The 18,928-nt window shown below is 41.4% G+C and overlaps 1 long non-coding RNA gene across 1 annotated transcript; it reads right to left on the bottom strand.

The window, feature by feature from the left end:
* Positions 1-3,739: 3,739 nt before the first annotated feature.
* Positions 3,740-12,324, bottom strand: LOC135971412 (uncharacterized). The gene is made up of 2 exons (XR_010587586.2): positions 12,090-12,324; positions 3,740-4,185 (listed from the first exon to the last, which is right to left on the bottom strand). It is a non-coding gene; the product is annotated as an uncharacterized lncRNA (long non-coding RNA).
* Between the last annotated feature and the right edge of the window lie 6,604 nt (positions 12,325-18,928).

Raw genomic sequence — 18,928 nt, 5'->3', positions numbered from 1 at the left:
AGACTCCGTCTCAAAAACAAACAAACAAACAAACAAAAAACAAACAAAAAAACAAAAAGAAACCCCACAGGAAAATGGATGCCAGTTGACTGTATCAAATTTCGTATTTGTAGCCTTGGTAGATTTGGAACTCTAAAGTAGATCCTATGAGGAGACAGATAATTGAACAACGACAAAAAAAAAAAAAAAAAAAAAAAAAAAAAGTAAAAAAACTCTGTGTCCTAGATGACTCCATGAAATGTAAGTCAAACACTGTGGTATACCATATTTATCTTAACAGAGAAACACTCAGAAGCCTAGCCAGTTTTTTGAGGGAAGAACTATTTGTGTAGAAACCTGGAGGTACAAACCATTCAGTAGGAGAATTGTCCTATTATGCCTTTAGCCACATCTCATTTAAAATTTTGAGTAAAGAAAGTTCTAGAGCCTGTAGTAAAAAATATTTTCAAATGTAAATTCATTTATTCAAATACATTTTATCTACCCTTTCCCTCCATCTGGCACCTTCTCAAGGACCTCTCTAGTACAGTATTTTGGGATCTTGAATCAGCTGCTGACCATGGCTCTTAGTTGCCCAGAGACCTCTTGTTGTAATGTATTTGCTTGTCGTGGAGCTTAAAATTTATTATTTAGTAACCAAAGATAGACACGGGTTCAGGATCCTGCAGAAATTAAACAAAGGTCCTTGAAAAACTTGGATGTATCCTGCTTATCTTTTCATTTCTCCTTTTCCTGGGTTTTCACTGGTATCTGTATGGGAAAAATATAGCTATATTTTCCTCTTGTATTCTCAAAGGCAAGTACTGAGTATCCCAGATTCACCATTTGACAGGAAGCAGAGTGTCATCACTGTGGGCAGATCTAATACCGATGGAAAAGAGCTGATGTAATTTATATGCTCAATGTGATTTCTGTAAGTCTTTACAGAATTGTTTTATGTTGTAACAGCAACTGAAGGCAGCTGTATTAAGCAACATTGAACAGAGCAGTAAAATGCATTTCAGACCAGGAGGAATTCAGCCATTCCAGAACATGATGCCTTCCACATTGAAGGGCAAATCACAATCAAAATAAGGCCCACAAAGTTTACTTCACCTACTGTGTTTGGAACTTTGCCAAACCACAACTTTAACAGTGACATATAAATATATAACGTACATGAACAAATGACCAGTAAACTTTGACATCTGGTTTTTATCTTAAGTCTGTTTCTTTGTCTTGTCACCGTGGAAAAAAACCCGGAAAAGTCTTGAAAGCTAATTAGCTCCAAATTTACTTTAGGAATGAAGGGCCAAAGAGTTTTGATGACAAATTTTTCTTTGTTGCAGCTGCCAAGCTGGTCTCTGACCCCTCAATTTAATGGAAGTGATTATTTATTTGCACATAAGTCCTTTGTTTTTTTCCATGCAGAACTCTCTTTCCTGGAAATAGGTACCTGGCTTCTAATTCCCATTTGCAAAGAATTTGCTGTCTTAAACAAGCTTCAACATACTGTACTAAACATCTCTCTCAATATATTCCTTCATTAAACGGATTTCTAGGCTTTGTCAGAGGGAATGTATAATAATATGTGTTGTTTTTTGAGTTTATATTTTCCTCCAAATTAAACACATTTTTCCTTTAAGACTAATTTCCCACCCAGTTTACATATTCTTAGTGAGTGTGCATGCACACACATATGTACACCTACACACACATACACACACATTCTACATTCTTGTCTTTTTCATTATATTTATGAATATATTATTTTGGTATAGGTGTAAATGAAAAGTTATTCATTTCAGGTTATCATTGATTGTCTATTATTTTGAAAGACCAAAGTTTGACTTAATTCCACTTTATCATAATCACAAAACTTCTGGTGGGCTATCTCATCCTCTTAAAGCAGTTAAATAGCTTTTATATAAATGTGAATGTATATATTATATGTACACAAATGTATATATACATACATATTTGAGAAATATATGTAATACGTATGGCATATATATGAAAGCACCGCTGAATCAGACACATTATATACATTTTTCTTTATTTTAGAGCAAAAAGCGTTTAGGGGGAAATGTATAGGCTGAAGTTAAAGATGTGGGAACTCAGTAGTCATAAAGTTGCTCGTCTAATGGTGTCAATGTCAGTCCTCCAGCCTAATGGGAAAGGTATGGAGAACCCCTTGGCTTTCTTCTCAACAGAACTTGTCTTCTCTTCCTCCTCTGCACACTGTGAGACTTTGGAGGACTTAGAAGGCTGTGTGTGTGAATCAGCCAGGAAATAGATCTCTCTGCTGGGCTTAATCAACCTCTGCTGCCCTTAGGTCTTTGCAGAGGTCCTGGGATTGCAGGTTCTGGACCTAGCCCAAGGAAGCTCAGTTTTTCCTTGCCAAAATTTACGCAAATAACCTCCAGAAGAGGATCACTTTTTCTTTTTTTTTTTAAGAGCATGAATGTAAGTGTCACTCATTCTCCCATGTAAACATTGGCATAAATAGCTGATTTTATCCTTGGGGTGGCATAGTCTATCCTACGACTGCCAAAAGAACCTGGACTCTGCCATGGTAAATAAGCCCCTCATCTCGCCCAAGAAGAAGGACATTTATATGGTTAGAAATGCCTACATTTTATTACAGGCTTAAAATTTGAAACGAAAAGTAAACATTGTGTTTGGCATAGCTGGGAGTAAATTTACATTGCTAATGGCTTCAAAACAAAAATAAGCTTTACTTAGCAAAGAAAACTTTAATAATTCTATTGAAAATAAATTTTAACTGCTATGGCAACTGTAAAACAAAGATAACAAACAAAAGAAACATAGCGTGAAAACATATCACATTTGTAGGTGCCATGGGCTGAGAGATTAAATCTTTAGTAATTCTTATGAAAACACAGTGCTTCAGTCAATTTCTGGATCTTACTATCGGCATACTGTTATGAAGACACATTATTTTGCTTAGTCTGCTTGCCTTTTAGTGAACTTAGTTATATTCATATCTAAAAAAAACTGTAAACTTATGCATGGCTCATTTTTTCATAGTCTTCAAAATGATTTTAAGGATAGATAATGATCTAGTAAACTAATGTTACAATTAACTATTAATCATTGGCTATTTAGATTTATAGTTTCACTTTTGTAGTTTTTGCCTCTATTGACATATTTTCTTAGGATAAATTTCTAGGAATAAAATTCTTGTGTGAAGGGGTTATTGATATTTATTTTTCTTTTCTTTCTTTTTTTTTTTGAGACAAAGTCTAGCTCTGTCACCCTGGCTGGAGTGCAGTGTTGCTCACTGTAACCTCCGCCTCCCGGGTTCAAGCAATTCTCCTGCGTCAGCCTCCTGAGTAGCTAGGATTACAGGCGCTAACCATGCCCAGCTAATTTTTGTATTTTTAGTAGAGACAGGGGTTCCACCGTGTTGGCCAGGCTGGTCTTGAACCCCTGATCTCAGGCAGTCCGCCCACCTCAGCCTCCCAAAGTGCTGGGATTACAGGCGTGAGCCACCACGCCCGGCCCATTTATTTTTCTTATTTACACATTTTCTTCCTTTGACTTACTTGCTTGTGTTTGTTCTCAGTTTTTAGAATCATGAAATATTTTGGTCATATAGAAAAATATACAGAAGGCTCTTATTTTATTTCAGACCTTTTCCCCTGTTGTTTAGGCACTTGTGTGAGCTCAAGAAACATCTAATGAATGAAAAGATACTCCTTTGGTGCTTTAGAAATGCAGTTTTGAGATTAAGTCAAATCAATAAGTCTTTATTGAGTTATGTGTTACATAACTTATATGTTACGCACAACAGCACATACCAAAGCGCAAAGAGATTCTGGAAATTTTGACTTAATGAGTTAATTCAATTCCACTAGGGCAGAAGCTCTTGTTCACTTTTCTCCTTCTTGGGTGACAGGTGGGTCTGCATCACAGCTGCTCTGGAGGAAGAGCTAGCCATCTCTTCCTGCTGTCACCGTTGGTAGGACTGGTGTGTATATGGGTGTGTACTTGTCTTTCTTAACCTTTCACTTTTGAAGATCTTCCTTCTTCATCTTGTCCTGCTCTCCGGAAGGTGAGAGGTTGCTTATATCATCTCCATTTGTGTGCAGTCTAAAATGGCTACCGGGCAGCCTAAGCAAAGGGGCTGGAGGAGAAGATGTTGGCTATTTCAGGAGAAGACCCTGAAGAAATCCCTTCTCCCTAGAGGAAAAAAGTCACGAGGAGAGATCGAGATGGTGATGCCTAATAAAGCAGTTTTTAGTCAACTTCTACCACCTAGTGGCCGTTTCTGAGAGGCTTTTTTCCCCTTTATTTTTAAAAGTATTTTGACAGACGCAAAGACATTTATATCTGTCAATCCATGTTTTCTTAAAAAATATCAAGATCAAAATAACACAGTGTCACAAAGAGAAGTAATCATTGCAAGAACTAAAACCCAGAGATGCTTAAAGTTGGTTCTTGGGCAACCACTTATATTTTAGTTTGCTCTCTTCAGTCCTATTTGAATTTTTAAAATTCTATTTGAATTTTTATTGTCACATGTGTATGATACTTTTATAATATATATTTTAAGTTTTTAAATTTATAAAGATCTTTTAAAAATATAAATAGGGCCGGGCACAGTGGCTCATGCCTGTAATCCCAGCTGAGGTCAGCAGTTCGAGACCAACCTGGCCAACATGGTGAAACCCCATCTCTACTAAAAATACAAAAAATTAGCCAGGCATGGTGGTGCGTGCCTGTAATACCAGCTGTTCAGGAGGCTGAAGCAGGAGAATTGCTTGAACCCGTGAGGCGTAGGTTGCAGTGAGCAGAGATCTTGCCACAGCACTCCAGCCTGGGCAACAGAGTGAGACTCAATCTAAATATATATTTTTACACACACACACACACATATATACACACACACATATATATATATATATATATAAAATATATATATATACACACACCCCCACGTTTTGAGGGGTGTTAATTTCTGGCAAAAGGAGTATTAAATATGAATGTGAAAAAAGTTTAAAAGGAAAAATTTTAAACGTTTTTCAGATAACCTTATATAACATGGGAAGTAAACATTACTTTAAAATTTACTTCATTTGCTCCTACTTCATCAAATCAAAAGGTTTCCACTTCTCAGGTTGTTTTCATTCATTGATCAATATGCAAACATAGTTTTTCTCTAATATATAACAGTCCATCCAGATTTTCTGACATGGGATCAGAATCTTTAAATGCTTCATTATGGAAACATCACCATCTACAAAGCGGTCATGAGTGAAATCAGTAGAATTTTCTTTGCTTGAGATCTTTGTTGCCAGAAGGGCAAGTGGGTTTTGTCAGATGCATTGTGTTTTGACGAAACAGTGTAGCTGATACTCAGAAGCCTGGAGCGAACCTTCTGGTACAGCAGAGGGCCCTTCTGTTGTGTAAGTTTTGCAGCAGCACAGATTGCATTCTTAGCTCTGACACAGTCTTTGTGATTTTGAACAAAAACTAGGCTTTCAGACTTGATTCCTTGGTGCATTATTTTGCTAGGACTGCCATAGCAAAGTACCACAGACTGTGGCTTACACAGCAGAAATGTATTGTCTCACAGTTCTGGAGGCTGGAAGTCTGAGATCAAGGTGTTGGCTGTGTTGGTTTCCTCTGAGACCTCTTCTCTTGGTTTTCAGGCAGCTGCTGTCTTGCTGTGCCCTCACGTGGTCACCCCTCAGTGTGTGTCTGTGTCCTCATCTCCTCTTCTTATACGAATATCAATCATATTAGATTAGGGTCCACTCTTAATGACCTCATTTTAATCCAATTACCTCCTTAAAGATCCTATTTCTAAATACAGTCACATTCAGAGGCACTGGGGCTTAGGGCTTCAGCACTTGAATTTTGGGGAGTCACAACTCAGCTCATAGTGCCTGGCTTGGGAATATGGCTAATAATTTTGCCTGGCAATTGTGCAGTTTCAAGGTTGTGTTTAGAAAACTCCTGGTGTGATGCCAAGGCATACAGTAGCTGCTCAATGAACAAGCTGTTATTCCTACGTAAGTTTGGATTTTGAATATCAGATTTCCTTAAAGTGAGGAGCCCCTATAACAGAATGCAGGGATTTTTAAAATATTGGATCAAAATGCCATTCAGTCAGCTAGGACCTGAAGCTAATCTATCTCATTGCATCTTCTCTGGCCTCAATGCTGCACCAAGACACTAAATGCTCCACTTTTAGGAATGCGTAGTTGTCCTGTCTGGGTCCACTTACTCCAGTTACTCCAGCTCACCCTGGGAGGCAGTAAGCCATCCCAAGAACCTTGGTTAGGACCATAGGTCCTGGAGTCCCCAAGATGTCCAGCTCCATTGCTTACATCCTAGACATAGGCATGGTATTTAACCTCTTTAAAGCTTCAGTTTCCCCATTTGTGAAATGGGGGTAATTGCATCAGTACTAAATCTGTAGCATTCGTGTGAGAACTGAATAAAATGGTCAAAGTAAAGCCCTTGGCATAATGGTAACAGACAACAGGTAAGCTCTTAATTTTTAAAAATGTTTAAAAATTGTTTTGAGACAGGTTCTCACTCTGTGCCCTAGGCAGGAGTGTAGTGGTGCTATCACAGCTCACTGCGGCCTCGAACTCCTGGGCTCAAGTGATCCTCCCATCTCGGCCTCCCAAGTAGCTGGGACTACAGGTGCTGGCCCCATACCTGGCAAATTTCATTGATTTTAATTGTTTGGCAGAGTCTCGTTATGTTGCCCAGGGTTGTCTCAAACTCCCGGGCTCAAGCGATCCGCCCGCCTCATCTTGATTTCCTGAAATGCAGGGATTAAAATACAAACCACCGTGTCTGGCCGGTAAACTCATTACTGTTGGCTTTTATTATGATTTTTATTTGCCTCCCAGTACCTAGGCATCTAATTATAAGAGGAATGCCCTTTCAGAATGCCTGTCGTAGTATTGCAGTTAGCGGGGTAGCTCCACTGCATTCCTGAGAAGTGAGGCTGGGGAGGCTGGTATGTCTCCTGCATCCTGCTGCTACCCCATAAAGGAGGAGCCCAGTGGGACTCGACTCCCAGCCTGCACACCTCTTCCTTAGCTTGCTGACCTTTCTCTTAAGGGCTTTTTCCTCCCTCTGCCCACCCTGGTAATGACTACCCTCTTTTCCATTCCTTTTTTTTTTTTTTTTTTTAACTTTTATTTTAGGTTCAGGGGTACATGTAAAAGTTTGTTACATAGGTAAACTCATGCCACAGGGTTTTGTTGTACAGATTATTTCATCAGCCAGGTATTAAGCCCAGTACCCAATAGTCATCTTTTCTACTCCTCTCCCTCCACCCACCCTCCACCCTCAAGTAGACCCCAGTGTCTGTTGTTTCCTCCTTTGTGTTCATAAGTTCTTATCATTTAGCTCCCGCTTGTAAGTGACAACATGTGGTATTTGGTTTTCTGTTTTTGTATGACTTTACTAAGGAAAATGACCTCTAACTTCATCCACGTTCCTGCAGAAGACATGATCTTGTTCTTTTTTACGGCCGCTTAGTATTCCATGGTGTATATGTACCACGTTTTCTTTATCTAATCTGTCATTGATGGGCATTCAGGTTGATTCTATGTATTTGCTATTGTGAATAGTGCTGCAGTGAACATTTGTGTGCATGTGTCTTTATGATAGAATGATTTATATTCCTCTGGGTATACACCCAGTAATGAGATTGCTGGGTCAAATGGTAGTTCTGCTTTTAGCTCTTTGAGTAATCGCCATACTGCTTTCCATAATAGTTGAACTAATTTACACTCCCACCAACAGTGTATAAATGTTCCCTTTTCTCTGCAACCTAGCAGCATCTGTTATTTTCTGACTTTTTAAAAATAACCATTCTAACTGGTGTGAGGTGATATCTCACTGTGGTTTGAATTTTCTCTAATAATTAGTGGCATTGGGCTTTTATATGCTTGTTGGCCACATGTATGTTTTCTTTTGAAAAGTGTCTGTTCGTGTCCTTTGCCCACTTTTTAACAGGGTTGTTTTTCTCTTGTAAATTTAAGTTCCTTATAGATGCTGGATATTAGACTGTTGTCAGATGCATAGTTTGCCAGTATTTTTTCCCATGTGTATGTTGTCTGTTTACTCTGTTGGTAGATTCTCTTGCTGTGCAGAAGCTCTTAAGTTTGATTAGATGCTACTTGTTAATTTTTGCCTTTGTTGCGATTGCTTTTGGTATCTTTGTCATGAAATCTTTGCCTTTTTTTTTTTTTTGCAGACGAAGTCTCACTCTGTTGCCCAGGCTGGAGTGCACTGGCATGATCTTGGCTCACTGCGACCTCCCCCTCCTGGGTTCAAGCAATTCTCCTGCCTCAGCCTCTGGAGAAGCTGGAACTACAGGTGCACACTGCCACACCCAGCTAATTTTTTGTATTTTAGTAGAAACGGGGTTTCACCATGTTGCCCAGGCTAGTCTCAAAACTCCTGAGCTCAGACAATCCACCCGCCTCAGCCTCCCAAAGTGCTGGGATTACAGGTGTGAGCCACCGTGCCCAGCCTCTCTATCCATTCTTATGTCCTGAAGGGTATTGCTTAGGTTGTCTTGTGGGATTTTTATAGTTTTGGGTTTTGCATTTAAGTCTTTAATCCATTGTGAATTGATTTTTGTACATGGTGTAATGAAGGGGTATTAAGCCCAGCTTCAGTCTTCTGCATGTGGCTAGCCAGTTATCCAAGCACCATTTATTGAATAGGAAGTCTTTTCCCCATTGATTGTCTTTGTCTAGTTTGTTGAAGAGCAGATGTCTGTAGGCATGCAGCATTATTTCTGGGCTCTCTGTTTTGTTCCATTGATCTATGTGCCTGTTTTTGTAGCAGTACCATGCTGTTTTGGTTACACTAACCCTGTAGTATAGTTTGAAGTCGGGAAACATAATTTCACCAGCTTTGTTCTTTTTGCTTAGGATTGCCTTGGCTATTCAGGCTCTTTTTTGGTTCCATATTATTATTATTATTATTATTTTCAGAGTTTCACTCTGTCACCCAGGCTGGAATGCAGTGTCACAATCTTGGCTCACTGCAACTTCTGCCTCCTGGTTTCAAGTGATTCTCCTGCCTCAGCCTCCCAAGTAGCTGGGATTACAGGTGCATGCCACTATACCCAGCTAATTTTGTAATTTTAGTAGAGACAGGATTTAACCATGTTGGCCAGACTAGTCTTGAACTCCTGACCTCAGGAGATCCACCCACCTCAGCTTCCCAAAGTGCTGGGATTATAGGCATTAGGCACTGCACCTGACTCCATATTAATTTTAAAGTAGTTTCTTTTTTCTAGTTCTGTGAAGAATGTCATTGGTAGTTTGATAAGAATAGCATTGAATCTGTATGTTGCTTTAGATTGTATGGCCATTTTAATAATATTGATTTTTCCTATCCATGAGCATGGGGTGTTTTTCCATTTGTTTGTGTCTTCTCTGATTTCTTTGAGCAGTGTTGGAGATCTCTCACCTCCTGGTTAGCTGTATACCTAGGTATATTATTCTTTTTTTTTTGTGGCAATTGTGAGTGGGATTGCCTTTCTGATTTAGCTCTCAGCTTGACTGTTGTTGGTTTATAGGAATGCCAGTGATTTTTGTACATTGACTTTGTATCCTGAAACTTTGCTGAAGTTGTTTATCAGCTGAAGGAGCTTTTGGGCTGAGACTCTCTGCCTAGTTATAATCACGTTACAGTATCTGAAAGAACCTTCTCTTGGCCGGGCGCAGTGGTTCACACCTGTAATCCCAGCACTTTGGGAGGCCAAGGCAGGTGGATCACCTGAGGTAAGGAGCTTGAGACCAGCCTGGCCAACATGGTGAAACCCCGTCTCTACAAAAAAAAAAAAAAAAATTAACTGGGCATGGTGGCAGGTACCTGTAATCCCAGCTACTCAGGAGGCTGAGGTAGGAGAATCTCTTGAATGCAGGAGGTGGAGGTTGCAGTGAGCAGAGATCACGCCACTGTACTCCAGCCTGGGCGACAAGAGCAAAACTCCATCTCAAAAAATAATAATAATAATCTTCTCTTTCTCTTGCTTTCCATTGACAATTCCTCCCCACACTTTTCCTCCCTTCTTTGTAAAACTTCTTGAAAATGTAGCCAGTATGCTGGACATTTGCTTCTCTGCCATTCATATCCTCCTTAGCATCTTCACCTTTTTGTCCTGCTCCTGGAGTTCTACCTGAAACAGCTCCCTTGAAGCAATTCTTCTCTTTTGCCTTCTTACTTGTTCTGTCTTTGCAGTTCTTATTGCCCAATATCTTCCCCCGGCCACCCACTTTTTTTTTTTTTTTTTTTTTTTTTGGTGACAGGATCTGACTCTGTTGCCCAGGCTGGAGTGCAGTGGCGTGATCACAGCTGACTGCAGCTTTAACCTCCTGGGTTTGAGCAATTCTTCCATCTCAGCCTCCCGAGTAACTGAGACCACAGGTACATGCCACTGAGGCAGGCTAATTTTTATTTTTATTTTTTGCAGAGATGGGGTCTCCCTACATTGTCCATGTTGTTCTTGAACTTTTGGCCTCGAGCAATCCTCCTGCCTCAGACTCTCAAAGCCACAGTGCCCAGTCCCACATCTCGTTTTTGAAACTATTTTTGTCTGGTTTTCATGACTTTGCTCTGGATTGTCACAAGACTAGTAAACTTCCGCAGATGTCTCTAAGTCTCTAACTTGATACTACACTTCTAGAGTGTGGCAGGACCTGGGACATGAACCCAGCTTAGACACAGGGAGGAAGTTGGTGTGAAGAAGGGAACGGGCACAATTGGAGCCAGGGGCCTGGTTGGGAAGACTTCCTGGGAGTGCTGCCTTCCCCCTGTTCTGCTTCTCTTCCCATCTCTTACATCTTTTTCTTGCTTCCCTTTCTGGTCCCACTCCTTAAAGGTGGTAGGACCCAAGTTTCAGTGCTCTGTTCCCATTCAACCTTCTTATCCCTCCTAATGCTTCAATGATCATATCTACGCAGATAACTGTCTCTTGACCTTTCTCCTGACCATCAGTCCATCATCTCCTACGACTTGCTAGGGACTTCCAACCACGTCCAGCCCACATCTCAAACTTAACTTTAGGGGTGCCATTATTTCTTCATACTGCCTTGCACTGTGGTCCTTTCCTCTCAATTCCTTCCACTCCATCTCCCTTCCACTTTCCCACCACTTCTCTCCTGCCTTCCCACTTCCAGTCCTCCCAACCTGTGCCTCCTGGGCTCCTCATCCTGCCGCCTCTCTTCCTTCGGGGTCATCTTTCCTCCAAAGCCTACTTACTTGGTTCAGATTCCCCGGTGCTTCAGAATCTTTAATGGCTCCTTCTTGGTGATGAGAAAAAAGCTCAACCCCTTAGTTAGTCTGGCATTAGAGGCCTTTCACAACCTGGCCTTCACCTTCATCTCTGAAGTCATCTCCTCTGGATTCTCGCCAAGATGAGCTGTCAGCTGCAGGTTGGGGGTTCCGTTAGACAAGCCATGTGGCTTGACTCTCAATTTTCCTCTTGCCTGAGAGACTCTCCCTGTCTTCTCTCCTCTTTGACAAAGACCAACTGAGCCCATAGTGGTTTTCTGCCTCCTCCAAAGTTCTAAATAACTTTTAAAAAGTGTCTCTGTGGACTCCCCAAAGAGCCAAGAGCACTGCAGGCAGAACCTGTATTTTATTTGGGTGCAGAAAGTTTGCTGGGCAATCCAATCCTGCTGGTTGCACTGCCAGTTACTAGCCATGTTGTGGGCACCTCTCTGCATCTCAGCTTCTTTGGTTTATTATAAAATTGGAATGATTCCTTCCTGCTTCCCAAATGTCAGTTGTAATAATCAAAAGAGCAAATGGATGAGAAAATGCTTTGAAACTCTAATAATAAGCAATGTCAGATATTGTCAATTTTCCTTTCCAATCCCTGGCTTGTCTGTCTATCCGTATCCCTCTTTCTTACTATAAACAATCAAGTGTAAAGCAGACTCCTCAGCTTTAAGCTTTGCCTGGAAAGAACAATCGCAAAGGACTATCACTCCTTAAGCCCCAGGACATAAGAAGATTACCAGCTGGGCACAGGGAGCTGGGATCCTTCTGCCAGGCTGCTCAGATGATGGGTGCCTGGAGGAGCAGGTACTTACCATCTGTCAAGTCGTCTGGCTCATGCTCAAGAATGCGGCTCAGTTTCTCAGCTGAGAACACACATCTGACCCAAGGTGTGAAGCTCAGGATCTCAGACATGTGTGATCCAGGATGATTCATTTCCCTGTATGGTCCTGTGAGAACACGTTCGCCTTACGCATTTTCTATTACTATCACGGCCGTCAGTGGAAGGCAGATATTTAGTCTCTGCTCACTCTATTTGCCACCACTGCCAAATGGCTGATGCTGCTGAGGGCTTTTCTCAAACTGGCGGGGGTGTTCTCCTTATCACTTGCCTCATGTGTGTTTCATTTCCCTTTCTCTATTTCTCCAAGGTTAGGATTAAAAAGAACACATTTATTTATTTATGACTTTATTTAGATCTGTACAGTGCTGGATGGCGTGCAAGCCAATTTCATAGGCTTATTCTTAGTTGGTCCTTATTCCTGTGAATTTAAAATGCGAGAAATTGCAGGAAGTGGAAGAAATAATTGCGCCTGGTATCCTGAACCATGTCACTGCAGACCTGCTTACCTACTGCCTTATCACATGTCCTCTGTTACGTGTGAGCCAGTCTCATCTATTCAAGTAGCCTATTATTTTTTTTGAATTGATAGACTTTATTATTTCTTTTTATAGAGACAGAGTCTCTTTATATTGCCTAGGCTGGTCTCCTGGACACAAAGGATCCTCCTGCCTTGGCCTCCCAAAGTGCGGGGATTACAGGCGTGAACCACCATGCCCATGCCTGACCAATAGACTTTTTTTTTTTTTTTTTAGATGGAGTTTTGCTCTTGTTGCCCAGGCTGGAGTGCAATGGCACAATCTCAGCTCACCACAACCTCCACCTCCTGGGTTAACTATTTTTAAGAGCAGTTTTAGGTTTGCAGAAAAACTGAACAGAAAGTATAGAGTTCCTGTATACTCCCCCCCCCTTCCCCACAGCTTCCTCTATTATTAACATCTTGCATTGGATTGCACATTTGTTACAACTGATGAGCCAATATTTATACATTACTATAAACTGAGGTCCATAGTTTACATTAGGGTTCACTCTTTGTGTTGTACATTCAATGGGTTTTTGCCAAATACATAATGTCATGTATCCACTGTTACAGTATCCTGCTGAATGATTTCACTGCCCTAATAATCCCCTGCGCTCTGTCTATTCATCCCTTTTCCCTTCTCTTTGCCGCCAAGCAACCAGCTAATTTTTGCATCCCCCGCGGTGCCTAGCACTGCTTGTGTATCCAGGAGGTGCTAATTACATGCATAGATTGTTTGATGGCAACAGTAACCAAAGAGATGAAACCGTGGATTTAATGTCTATGTGGATATCAACACATAGTCTTGGTGTACTCAGGCAGTGCTTCTAGAATCATCATCTGTAGCAAATCATGGGATGTTTCAAATCAGCTCTTCATGAGCAGGAAGGTGGAAAGCCTCTGGATTAGGACAAAATCTTCTCAATGAGTGAGGTGCTTTAGTCAGCGTCTCCTGGGAAGGGCTGTGGTTTGATCACGGTGTGCAGCTTTGCTGTTTCAAGGACGCTGGGGGCAAACCAGTCAGATGATCTTCTGGCATTGACGTTGTGCAGGAGGGGCAGCTGGAGCTGTGGATGAGTGCACATTTCCTTGGGCAAGCGCTTTTGCAAGAGCCTCAAGGGCTGTCAGTGCTATTAGTTCCCCAGTAGTGCTAGCTCATTCAGTGTCATTTCCTGGAAGACAGGTAAAGAAAATAGATGATTTTGATTGTTAGAGAGAATGACTTTCTTTGACGAATGAATGGGAAAAAAAAATGCCTTCCTGACAAGATGATAAAACCTCTTTATAATACTTCATGCAAACTTCAACTAAACCATCTTATTTCTCAGTTGGGGTAGTGAAATGAATAATTATAGAATAGGGGAAGGGAAGATAGAAACTAGCAATGATTGAGGGTTGCTACATATGAAGCGGTTCAAATGCATTATGTCATTAGAGTCAGTTCTTGCATATATGCCTGAATGGAAAGAATTTTGCACAGATAACTTTTTTGAATGTCTACTTGGCTTTAGAATTCACATTCAGTTGTTTTGAAAGAGGGACAGGCAGCTGCAAATTGACCTTTCCAATTCCATGGGAACCAGGCTTGTGATAAAGTCAGCTGTCAGTCACTAAGCAAAGCTCAGCAGATGGGTGGTGGAAGATGATCTGGGAGCAAGGAGTATCTTTGGTGGATGATATGGTTTGGCTGTGTCCCCACCCAAATCTCATCTTGAATTGTAGTTCCATTAATCCTCACATGTGGTGGGAGGGACTTGGTGGGAGGTAATTGAATCATGGGGGCAGTTACCTCCATGCTGTTCTCGTGATAGCAAATGAGTTCTCATGAGATCTGATGGTTTTATAAGGGGCTTTCCCCCCTTCACTCTGCACTTCTTCTTCCTGCCACCATGTGAAGAACATGTTTGCTTCCCCTTCCGTTGTGATCGAAAGTTTCCTGAGGCCTCCATAGCCATGCTGAACTGTGAGTCCATTAAACCTCTTTCCTTTATAAATTACCCTCAAGCATGTCTTTATTAGCAGCATGAGAACTAACACAGTGGAACTGTAAACTATTTCCAGTGCTCATCACTGGTCTCCAGTCTCTGTTCTCACATACTGTAGCGTGGCCTTAGGGATGTGTTCTCATCCTCTTCCCTTGCTGGAGCCTCCTCACCTGAGTGGCCCTTAGGAACAGGTAGCTACCAATCCAATGATATATTGAAAGGTTAAAAATCCAGAGGGTAAATAGATCCCTGGAGACTAAAAAAGGAAGTTGCTCAATATTGCCTCAAGATTTTAATGATGTACTTTCAGACCCCTAAGTTTCCTTAGGTACCACATGTACATATACTTCAGTTCAAACTCTGGCTGTTTAGAAGGCTAGTTGAGCTGTAATGACTCATTGTTCTTTGAGAAAGCACAAAAAGCTGACTGGAGTCAAAGCAAAAGAAGTAGTGATTGCCTTTTCTCAGTAGGCAATAGGTGAAGGGAAGTGGTAATCATATTCTCAGAGGTTTCAGGCCAAAGACTTGGAGATGCCAACCCATTGTGAAGAGAAGGTCAGGTAACAAGAGCCAAAAACAAAACCAGACCAAGATGATCAAAGTAAAAATTCCTTAGCCACCCTCCCCACCCCTATGCATCAGAGCTGAGCCTCAGACACTGAAGGAGGGCAGCCTGGAATCCAGGTGGCTCCCCATAGTGAGTTCCCCACACCGGTGGGCTCCATGCTGTGTTCACACATTAATAAAAGGAATATGTCTCTTTACTTCCTCCTTCCCTCCCTCCCTTCTCTCTCTCTCTTTCTTTCTTTCTCTCTCTCTCTTTCCTTCCTTCCTTCCTTCCTTCCTTCCTTCCTTCCTTCCTTCCTTCCTTCCTTCCTTCCTCTCTTTCTTTCCTTCCTTCCTTTCCCTTCCTTCCTTCCTCTCTCTCTCTTTCTTTCCTTCCTTCCCTCCTTCCTTCCTTCCTTCCTTCTTTCCTTCCTTCCTCCCTCCCTCCCTCCCTCCCCCTCCCTCCCTCCCTCCCTCCCTCCCTCTCTCTCTCTCTCTCTCTCTCTCTCTCTCTTTCTTTCTTTCTTTCTTTCTTTCTTTCTTTCTTTCTTTCTTTCTTTCTTTCTTTCTTTCTTTCTTTCTTTCTTTCTTTCCCACTTTCTTTCTCTCTCTTTGACAGAGTTTTGCTCTTGTTGCCCAGGCTGGAATGCAGTGGCATGATCTTGGCTCACTGCAACCTCCACCTCCCAGGTTCAAGTGATTCTCCTGCCTCAGCCTTCCTAGTAGCTGGGATTATAGACGCCTGTCACTACGCCCAGCCAATTTTTGTATTTTTAGTAGAGACGGGGTTTCACTATGTTGGCCAGGCTGGTCTCGAACTCTTGACCTCAAGTGATCCACACACCTCGGCCTCCCAAAGTGCTGGGATTGCAGGCATAAACCCCCATGCTCGGCCTCATATTTCTTTTAAAATAAATTATATACATTCTTTTAAATTGTAAAAATCCAAAAAGCCAAAACATTTAAAAAGAATGAGATAAATAGTATCTTCAAATGATTTTAAAAAATGGTATATAATAGATTTAGACTTGGCTTCATATAAGAAAAAACAACTAACGGTGGCATAAACAAGGTAACAATTTTTCTCTGTTCCGTAAAGGAACTCTAAAGGAAGGCAATCCAGGGGAGTTATGGCAACTCCACAAATTTGTCATGGAACCAGACTAATTCCAGTTATCTGCTTTGCCATTCCTAAGCTGTGGCTTTGTCTTCAAGGTTCAAGATGGCGTCTAGAGCTCAGCCATTGTATCCATAGTCCCAGATGCCTGATGAATGAAAGAAAAGTCTCCTCTTCCCCTTTAAGATTTCTTTAAGTCCCATAAAACACTTTGAAACCAGATTGGAAGTATTTTAACCGTTTGACTCCAACCTAGAAATCCCCCAAGGAGTGCTCTACCCTGTGAAATCTTCTTTTCCCCTTGTTGTCATGATCGTGCCCTCATGTGCTCTATTGCCAAGCCTTGGATTTCATTTCTGGAATAATGCCTTGCTCAATATTAGAACCACGTTAGTTAGAATTTGGGGGAGGTAGCATGATTGAAGAACGTGAGTGTTGTTGACGACAGTATTGTTGGTGAAAGTAGCTCCAGTTCCACAACTTACGATCTGAGGCATCATGTGGCCATTCATGTAACAGGCTTTCAGAACAGAGAGAACTCTGGTAGACTAATCAAGATGAGGTAGGTTATCCGGTGGCAACAAAGACACCTGCATCTCAGTAGCTTAATTCAATGCATGCTTCCTTTTCTCTTGTTCGTGTTTTATGTTCTATTGAAGTTTACAGGCGAGATCCCACTCCCAGAGGCTCTCGGGATCGAGGCTGACAGAAGCTCCATCTGAAAACTTACTTTTAATACTATAGAGGCAGAAAAAGAGCGATGAATCAAGCCCTGGCTTCTAAAGCTTCTGCCCAGATGTGAAGCATATTCTCCTCTGCTCACATTTCACTGACCAAACCCATCACATGGCCATCTTCAGCTTCAAAGAGGTTGGGAAGGCATTCCCAACATAGGCACTCACTATGTATCTGGATGCCAGCAAGTCAGAAATATTTGGTGAGTACCTATGTGGCTACTGGTAGTTTAGTTCTTATGCCTATGTTCCAGTTTTGTCCTCTGAAAGGCCAAATCCGAAATTCAAAATCTTACAAACAGGTTTATACTTGAAAATGGGTAAACATTCTCGTGACATGAAGCTTAATAATATTCATGAGCTTATTTTTGGAAACTCTGTGCATCACACCTAAAAGAGAGCTCCCAGACTTCCTCAGCTCAGAGACTCTCTCGTTAGTTGGTCCCTAAGACCACAGTTGGAGACTGGTCCTACCTGCTATGGAAGTTTCACAGGCCAGGGCAAAATAAAAAAGAAAGAAAAAACCAGGATAAATGAGTCTTTGAGAAAGCAAAATTCACTCTTTTCAGGGAAGTGTCCTAGCTTCTATCACATATTTATTATTTTTTTGAGGTTAAAAAAGACTTTTCTTTATGAAATGGTGCGATGGTAATTGGTAGAAGTTTTTTATTTTTTTATTTTTTTAAAGGAATGTATGGTCAGGTATGGTGGCTCACGCCTGTAATCCCAGCACTTGGGGAGGCTCAGGCAGGCAGATCACCCAAGGTCAGGAAAAGACCAGCCTGGCCAACATGGTGAAACCCCGTCTCTACTAAAAATACAAAATTAGCCTGGGATGGTGGCACACGCCTGTAATCCCAGCTACTTGGGAGGCTGAAGCAGGAGAATTGCTTGAGCTCAGGAGGCAGAGGTTGCAGTGAGTCGAGATCGAGCCATTGCACTCCAGCCTGGGCAAAAAAGAGCAAAACTCCATCTAAAAAAATATATATATGTATAAATTTAGTTGGCGAAATAAAATGTGTCATTATATATCTCACCTTCTTGTTTTTTCTTAAGTTTTTAGCAACCAGCCATGAAACAAAGTTGAAAAGCCACTCATCTGGTTTCCCCTTTGTTTTCAAAGAAGGAAGCTAGAAAATAAAGTGATGTATCCCAAAACACACACATTTAACTGGAGAAAGAACCCCTAATCAATTCTTGAATTCACATTTCAAATTGGCTGAATGGCATGAATCTTTCTTCCCCTGGAATAGCCTTACAGAGACCTGATCATTAACAGCATTTGCAAGAGAATATTAAAGCACATGATTACTTTATTCACTGTGTAACACATGAGGAATACAGACGAGATGGGAAAAATGTGAGTGGCTTAACGTCAAGCACTTCATTAATGAGACAAACTCCGGACTTTGGACAGTGGTCCACTTACAGGCACTGTCTTTGAAACTGCCTGCAGAGCCTCCTGAGATCTTCTAATGTGGCTGTTGAATTGGGCATTTAAAAGCTCCTGAGCGTTGCAATGTGCATCAGTTTTGGGGGACGGGGAGGTCCCCTGTCTCTCATTAAGAAGACACAAGCCAGGAATTTATGCTGATCAGACAACATAAAAATCAGCTGTGAGAGGACTGGGTCAGAAAACGAATGAAGAGGGGTTGGCCAGATGATTAAAAATTAGAAAAAGAGGCTTGAAATTGCTGAACTTTCTAATGCTAATAAGGTTGCCACCTATTATTATGGCCATTCATGTTGTCCCCTGTATATGAGAGCTGTGAGGGTGACAAAGTGTTACCTGTCAGGGGTCACATGAGACAATCAATGTGAAAGATGGAAAGAGAGGGCCGGTGCCTATCACCTAAGAATGATAGGTGATATGGCCGAGGTGATAACCAGTGAGACGGGGGCGAGTATCTC

Source organism: Macaca fascicularis, chromosome 1, assembly GCF_037993035.2.
Source record: "Macaca fascicularis isolate 582-1 chromosome 1, T2T-MFA8v1.1".
NCBI classification, from domain to species: Eukaryota; Metazoa; Chordata; class Mammalia; order Primates; family Cercopithecidae; genus Macaca; species Macaca fascicularis.
This window is presented reverse-complemented; position numbering and strand designations above follow the sequence as displayed.